Raw genomic sequence first — 8,840 nt, 5'->3', positions numbered from 1 at the left:
CAAAGTTCATCTCCTTCTCCAGGGTGTGATGCTAACCTCCCTTCCCTCCTTTGCCTCCCCATCTTTCGCGTGATGGGTTTGTTTCCAGAATCTCCAAGTTCTGTGTCTCTTGGGAAGATGTCTCTGATCTACTTTCGCTTGGATTTGCATGCTCACCACAAGGATTATCATCCGGCTGACTCAAGTTTTGCTTATTTCTTTTGTTTGACCTGCTCTGGTTTCGTAATACAAGCTCTACAGCCAATTTTAGCCCTTCTTGGATTATGGGAGTGTCAAAATGAAGGTATTGGAACATTTGTCACCGCTTCTGCCCAGGATTCGTGTCTTCCCCCTTCCCTACCCTGCCCCAGCCCCTGATGCTCCCTTCTGTCCTGGCACAAGCAAAAGCCCTCCCGCCCCATGACATGCTAAGTGCAGCCTGGCTTCACATTAGCTGAGTAGAGGCCCTGAAGCCAGAAATCCTTGGCATATGAGCCACTTGTCTCTTTGTGCCTCATTGCCCCCAACTATAAATAGGCGGAATCTCGCACTTTCTCCCAGTGTGTGAGGGCCCCCTGTCGAGGTGCTTTTGTGCAGGTGAGGTGTCCTTTTCCCACTGGCAGGTCTCAGTATCACAGCCCAGGGGGATTCTCAAGGAAGCAACGTGTCTCTCTGTCTCTGTGCTTCTTCTGCTTGTGGACCACTCCAGACCTCCTTCATCACTGTCAGTGTGAATTTTCTAACACACAGAACTCAACCTTTGCTGAAAAGCCTTCAGTGGCTCCCTGTTACTTTCAGGATAAAGGCTTCAGCAGGTGAGCCCACAGAAGCACAGTGGAAACTCAGGTTGGGAAGTAATGATGCACCTCAAGTGATACCAGCCCACAGCATGTCCCTTCATTCAGTCCTGTGAGGTGCCAGGCAGCATGCAGGGAATCAAAAGAGGAGTAGAGTAAGACTTAGGCCCTGGGTTTAAGAAGCTTACACACTTTTTAAAAAGGTGTGCAAAATAATAATGCTTTTATTTTTTAAATACTGAAGGGCTCTTAGATATCACTGACCTTGCCCTACTGCCTTATTTTACAGTAGTGGAAACTGATGTCACAGAATTGGCAAATTATAAGAAAACATGTCTCGTAGTAGGTCTCTTTGCTTTACTCTGCCTCTATCAGCAGGAGCCTCTCTCCACTCTGCAGCCAGAGTCATCTGTCTGAGGGGCGTGCAATCTTGTCACTCCCCGTGGGAAAGCTCTCTGTGGCTTCCGCTGCAGCTAAAGTAGGAAGTCAAACTTCTTCCCAAGCCTATGTGTGGACAGGTCCCTGCAACCTTGCTGTTGCCTCTGACTGGAATGCTCTTCTCCCAGATCAGACTTCTTTGTGCTGTTCAGTCTCAAGTTTAAAGACACCACCTCAGGGTTGCCTTCCCTGACCAAGGCTGATGCAGGACCCCACGCATCCCCTTGGTTGGAGGCACTGACAGCATGGACCACCATCTGCATCATCTTGCACATTTACTTATTTTTCTTTATTATCTGTGTCCACTCACTAGAGGGTATGCTGCGGGAGAGCTGAGATTTGCTTCTGTCTTTAGTCTCGACAACACAGCTGGCTCATAGTTGATATATAAGAAATATTTGCTGAATATTTCTAAATACTCAGCAAACTAAACAAACAAATGAGTACATACGGAAGGAAATTTGAATATGCAGAATAGTATAAAGAAGCAAATAAAAATCACTCATACTTCCCCCTTCTGGATTTTACTTCTGTTAATATTTTGGATTATTTCTTTTTTCAGGTTTTTTTTTCTATGTGTATACATATATATGATATATAGTACATATTTAAAAATTAAGATCATTCTAAGTTATGGTTTATATCCTGCTTTTTAATTTATCTCTATACTGTATTTCCTCGTTATAAAACAATCTTTTTTTTTAAGATTTTTAGAAATTTCATGTAATGTCTGAAACATTTATGTTAACATATTTCCATACAAATTAAAACAATCTTTTTAAACACTATTTTCTGTGCTGCATAAAGTTTCATATGGATGTATCAAAAGTAGTTTAAGCAACTCCCTATTGTTGGACAATGACAATTTAATTTTTTTCTAATTGATCTATTTTCTGTGCAAACCATTCTGATAGAACCTGGCTTTTAAGGTACCTGGAGTAACTGTTTCTCACTGCGAGTAGTTGGAAAAAAGACATTACTTCCTTTCCACGAAATATCTATAGACCAACCCTTAGTTTTGTATGTTTTTTGTGACCTCTTTCAGTGTGGATTGACTTAGTTGATGATCTAGTTATTAAGATTTGTGGTTAGTAAAGAGTTGTGTTTCTAAAACTTCCTGTTTGAAAGATAAGCCAATGTAAGTGTTCACAACTGAATGGAGTGCACAGGGAAACAGAGGCCGTCAGGGTTACCTTCGATGCACACTCTTAACCCAAGGGTGTTTTCCTGTTGAAATTAATGCTCAGGGAAGATTCAAGAATTCCAAATACTCACAGACTTATAAAATCTTCATGAACTGAAAGGAATATTAAATGTAAATAACTTCCTCACTTTAAGAAAAAGGAAACTGAGGTTCAGATCAGGGGCAACCTCTTGCCCAGGGTCCCGTAGCAAATAATGGTGGAGCTTCTTTCCGCTTCTCCCTCCCCCATCCCTGCCTCCCTCTGTCCTTTCCTTCCTCTTTTCAGTACTAGTCTTATATGAACTAGATTTCAGAAAAGATTTCACAGAGCTGAACTACTCCAGCCCAGCCTCATCATTGCTGAAGATGAGGAAACGGAGGTCTAGACAAGGGCATTGTAGTAGGTCCCCACACCACCAGCTTGTGGCAGGGCTGAGATGAGAACAACTTCCTCATCCTTCTCATCCATCAGTCCTTCTACTGCCCCAGCTTCGTGGGGCCCTATAAACTGTCACACTTGGCAGCATCTGCCTGTGGGCTCTCTTTCCTTGAGTGCTAAAAATTCTCGTTATTCCACGTAGAGAATTGAGAGATTGTAGCCTTCAACAAAAGCCAACTAAGATTTACAGTTATCAGCTGTGAGCACAGCACTGCAGCAACTGTGCTGAGGATAAAACAGTACATTCAACTAAGCAGCCCTCTCTTACCATCCCCCACCCCCATCCAGCATCACGCACCCTCAGAGCACAGCAACCTCTCCCTCATTCTTACCACACTACTCATGTGATCTTTTGATTGTCCATCTCTCCCACTAGGCTATAAGTTTCCTGAGAGCAGAAGCTCTTTTCCTTTCCTTGTTTTCTCAGCACTCTATACCCTATTTCACAGATCAGTGCCTGGCACGTAATAGACGCTCCATAAATATCTGTTGAATGAATGAATAAAAACATAGTCTCTGTATTAGTTTTCTAGGGCTGCCATCACAAATACCACAGACTAGGTGCTTTAAACAACAGATATTTTCTCTCAGTTTTAGAAACTGGCCATCCATGATCAAGGTGCCGGCAGAGTTGACTTCCTCCAAGGCCACCTTCCTGCTTTGCCACATATTTCCTCTGTATACCCACATCCCTGGTGTCTATCTGTGTGTCCTAATCTCTTCTTAGAAGGACACCAGTCAGACTGGATTAGGTTCTACCCTAATGGACTAATTTTAACTTAATTACCTCATCAAAGGCTTCACCTCCAAACATAGCCACATTCTGAGATAGTGAGGGTTTAGACTTCAGCATATCAATTTGGGGGGTACACAATGCATATGAATTTGGGGGGTACACAATTCAGTCAATAACAGTCTTGACTAGCTCACAGTTTAATGAAAGGGATGGACGTGCCCAAAAATGGAATGATAAGACAATGTAATAACTGCTGCAATACAGGAAAGTAAAAACCTTGTGGAGAACAGATAGTGGTTAATATTCATAATAGCTGTATCACCAAGCATCTCTGTGTGCCACATACACTGCCAAGCACAGAATATATTATCTAACTTAATCCTTGTCAGGATTAAATTCAGCAAACCTTCATTAGTGCCTGCCATGTCAATCACTATGCTTAAGCCCAGAGGTCCAAAAATATATAAGCTTAGATCAGAGTGGAAATACTTGTTCTGCCTAATAAGGAAATGCACACACTCATATATCTAATATACTGTCTTAGTCCATTTCTGCCATGTTTATGGCTCCCATCCTAGTTATTATTCCCCAGCCAGGTAATTTAGTCTGTGCCCAGCCAGGAAGATGGGAATCACTTTAGGTCTTTCCACATAAGAAATTTCATGTGGGTACTATTATGATCAGGACTTTGCAGATGAAAACACTGAGGCTTAGTCAGCAAGTAGCTTTCCAAATGTCACAGCTAGTAAATTGCAGGCCCAGAGCTTAAACACACTCATTCCGGCCCCAAAGTCCACTCTCTTAACCAGCACCCCACATTGCCTCTTCAGGACAAGGAATCTTATTCTTTTTATCCCATAAGGAAGGGGAACATGAGACCACTGTGAAAAGGAAGGAAATTTTAGCTGAGTCATATCATGTAGTGAGGTGAAGAGAGCAGAGAAGAGAATTGCAAGTAGAGAAAACAGGATTAAAGGTCAAGGTCTGTAAGGAGCTGGCTAAGCAGGCAGCATAGAGGGTTGGTGAATGAGGTGAGGCTAGAAAGGTAAGTTAGGGTCAGACTAAGTGAGCTCTTATTTTATATGACAATAAATTTGGGCTCGATTCTCTAGTCACTGATGAGCTATTGGATATTTTAGCAAGAGATCATTTAATCTTACTTCATTTTACCAAGAAGGAAACCAAGGCCCAGAGAGAAATGACTTGCCCAAGGCCACACAATTGGTTAGTGGCAGAGCTGACACAAACACCCAATCTTCCAATCCCAGTCCAGCATTATACTCAGTTAAACTCTGCCTATATAAGCATATGAAAACTAACATAATTAGAAAAAACTTTTTTCCTGTTTTCCCATGGTTTTCATCCACTTTCTTTTTTGGTCAATTGTATATTTTTCCAAGTTTCAACTCATTAATATCTTCCCATCTGAAATAACTACTATGGTTCAAAGTCAGAAATATCCCATAGAAATTGCAAATGATGCAGTTCCCTGTGTGGCTTTGTAGAGTGTGGCCGAATGGCTCACTGGGGTACAATGTATAGACTGGAAGGACCTGTATTCTTATGTCTAAATAGACACGTAGAGATATAGAGATATACTAAACAGCCACTCTGGCTGGGTTTGTTTTACCAAACAAATATATAAGGTCAACAAACATTTACTGTACTGGTGTCTGCTGAGTGCCAGGCGCTGTGCTAGAATCTTAAGACCTAAAGCTGTATAAACTCGGTTCCTGGGTGAAAAGGCTCTCACCATTTAATAATGAAATGCACACACATACACTAGTATGATATGCTATCTCAAGCTATTTCTGCCATGCTTATAGCTCCTCATAGTAGTGACTACCCAGTCAGGGGATTTGCACTGGGTCCAACCAGGAAATGGAAACCACTCTAGATCTTTCAAAATAAGAAATTTAATATAAGGAATTGGATGCACAGGTGATAGAAGAGCTGCAAAGCCAAACAGGGGATAGTGAGGAACCAGAGATTAGCAACAGCAGGAAGACGCTGCTGCTCCTGGGTCTGGAGGGACAGAGGAGAAGGTGGTGTTACAAGACCCCAGAAGCCAGGGCGCTTACTTGGCAGGAGCCTGAGGCACAGAACACACAAAGCCATTTGCCGAAGACACCACAGGAGACAGAAAGAGAGGAGAAACAGCCACTTCTCCCCTCCTCACCTCCAGTCTTCTATCATAGATTCCCATTAGCCAAACTTTCCCTGAAGCAACAGGGTGGGTAACCTACAGGGTGGAGGTCCCCACGATGCAGAGCAGAGCAGAGGAAGTAAGCAGAAAGGAGAAGAAAACAAACACGGGCTGATGGGCACCCCAGGTGACCTTCGGCAAATCACTTCATCCCTCAGAGTCTTAGTTTCCTCACTGGCAATTTGAGAAGAATAATAACTCTCACATTTGTTTGTTAGACTTACATGAAATAAAATCAGAAAAAGCACTTTATAAGCTTCAAAAGGCACATATACAAATGTAAGGGCTTTTATTATTGGTTTTTTAATCCAAAGTGTTTTGGACTTGAGGCTCTGGTGGGAAAAAAATGGGATGGTGTTCAGGTGTCATCAGGAACTTTATATGCAGAGCTAACTGCCTAAGTAAAAAGAAGCAGCTCTGCTTTTTACTGGTTGTTATTTCAGTCTGTCACTCTGGGCCATCAGGCTTCAAAATCCCCAACTGATTTTGAATAAACTGGCACATAACTGAAAGGATGTCAGAGCCCGCTCTCAGCTCTATTTAGGGATCTGTCTGTGGGTTTGAATCAAAAAGCGACAAATAAACAGGACTCTAGAAATTACTTCAAGACCATTTGCTCCACCGTTTTCATTTTACAGAGGACCAGACAGAGGATGGAGTTTGCACGTTGTCACATACCAAATTCTTGGCAGAGAGAGGCATGGAGCCCAAGAGGAAACTCTCTCTTCCTTGGACCTTGGGGTTTCAAATTAATCTCAGATAGCAGCTTGTACTTTCAACTTTTCCTTCTTCCTTTTCTTTTAGTCTTTTATCTCTTCTTCCTAATAATCTTTGACAACTCAGTTTCACAGACTTTTTCCTCTATACTCTGCTGATGGACAACGAAAGCTGAGCACTAAGCTTTCTATTTTGAGTGGGTGTAAACTTTTCTAAATAACTCAGTTTCCCTTTGCTATCAGGTGTAAGACAGTATCATCAAAAATTCTTTGAGATCAGCCTTTCTGCCAACCTCAAGGCTTCCGGTGAAAATCATAAGGTATGATCCCTTCCCTTCTACTTCTTTTGTACCAGAAAGTACAGGTCATGGCCAGAACATTTGACCAAGCATCAGGGCACTCACACCAGGCCCAAGAGAAAGGCAATATTTTTTACCAGTGGAACAAGGTGGTTTGACTCTCTCAGCAAGAATGGTCCTGTGTTCTGTAACTTTTAATGTATCTCAGTAGCAAGGGACAGTGGCCAGTGGATGATAAAATTTAAGGGTTTATATCTTACTTGACAAATGAAGAGACTGTGCTTTCATTGTCTGTAAGTTCCTTTCTGGCACTGACATTTAAGAAATCAGTGTCCCTCTACCAAAGAAGGCCTATTATGGTCCCAGAGGCACTAAGATAGTAATAATCCCCTGACTTAGTCATTCCCAGTGGCCCACTGTGAATTGACATTTTAATGGTGCAGAGTCTGTGGCATCTTAAAATGTCAGAGCTGGAAGGGCATCTGTCATCATCATCCACTATGGGTACACTGAGGAGTCTGGGACCTGAAGATTACAGGTATCCATTCGCTGGTTCCTTCAGCAGAAATTTACTGTGCCTGCGCCACGTGCCAAGCACTGTGCTAGGGCCTGGGGTACAGACATCAATAAGACAGATGAGATGTCTGCCCTCACATACGTTAGTGGGGCAAGATGAGTAATAACAGGAAACTAAGAAACAAGCAAGATAATTACAGTTTGTAATAACTGCTTGAAAGGTAATAAAAAATATATAATGGATTAATTCACTTTACTGAATGGATATTGACTAACTTGGGATGGGGGAGTGACTCTCTGCAGTAGCAGCACTTAAGGCGAAATCTGAAACTTGAGAAGGAAGCAGCTGTGGACACCAGGATGTAAAGAAGTTACAGGTAGAGGGAATAGTGTGTGCAAAGACCCTTAGGCAGGAAAGCATTTGGTAGATTTAAGGAGTGGAAAGGGGACCAGTATGGCTTGGAATGTAATAAGGGAAAAGTAGCATGAGAAGTGGCTGGAGGAGTAGGCTGGGACCAGATTGGCCTCATGGGCCCTAGTAAGGAGTTTGGGTTTTATTTGAAGAATGGGAAGCCATTGAAGGCTCTTAAGCAGGTAAGCAACTAGATCTACAGTTTATATTTCTTAAAGACCCCTCTGACTGCAGGAAGGAGAATGGATTGTAGAAGACAGAATGATGCCATTGAAATAGCCCTGACCAAAAAAAAAAAAAAAAAAAAAAAAAAAGATAGACAAAATTAGAGTAACAATGGAGATGGAAAGAAGTGGAAGGATTTGGGATATGTCTAAACATAGATCCTATTAAGAGTTGTTGATGGTGACTTCCCTGGTGGCACAGTGGTTGAGAATCTGCCTGCCAGTGCAGGGGACACGGGTTTGATCCCTGGTCTGGGAAGATCCCACATGCCACAGAGCAACTAAGCCCGTGCACCACAACTACTGGGCCTGCGCTCTAGAGCCCACAAGCCACAACTACTGAAGCCCGCATGCCTAGAGCCCGTGTTCCGCAACAAGACTAGCCACCGCAATGAGAGGCCCGCGCACCGCAATGAAGAGTAGCCCCCTCTCGCCACAACTAGAGAAAGCACGCGCACGGCAACAAAGATCCAATGCAGCCAAAAATAAAATAAATAAAATTTATTAAAAAAAAGATTTGCTCATGACCTGGTTATGGAAACTGAGAATCAGAGGACTCAAAGAAAACTTCTAGGCTTTTAAGCAGCAGGGTGAATTGATGTGCTATTATTGAAGTGGTAAAGGAACATTAGAGGTGGATGGGACTAGAGAGAACTATTTACTATAAAGGGAAACGGGGTTCTAGGGGACACGGGCTGGAGAGTGTACAGGTAAGTGGATGGCATAAGAAGTGGAATATTAGCAAATATTACCTACCCCTTAAGAGAAAGTGAGAACTTGAATTACTTTACAGCAGTGGTATTCAATGGATGTGATCTTTGCCCCTAAGGGACATTTAGTAATGTCTGGAGACTCTTTGTTTTCATGACTTGCAGGGGCAGGGGGAGCAGGGGAT

This window comes from Neophocaena asiaeorientalis, unplaced genomic scaffold, assembly GCF_003031525.2.
Source record: "Neophocaena asiaeorientalis asiaeorientalis breed wild unplaced genomic scaffold, Neophocaena_asiaeorientalis_V1.1 scaffold404, whole genome shotgun sequence".
In the NCBI taxonomy this organism is placed as follows: domain Eukaryota; kingdom Metazoa; phylum Chordata; class Mammalia; order Artiodactyla; family Phocoenidae; genus Neophocaena; species Neophocaena asiaeorientalis.
Note: the sequence above shows the minus strand (reverse complement) of the source record.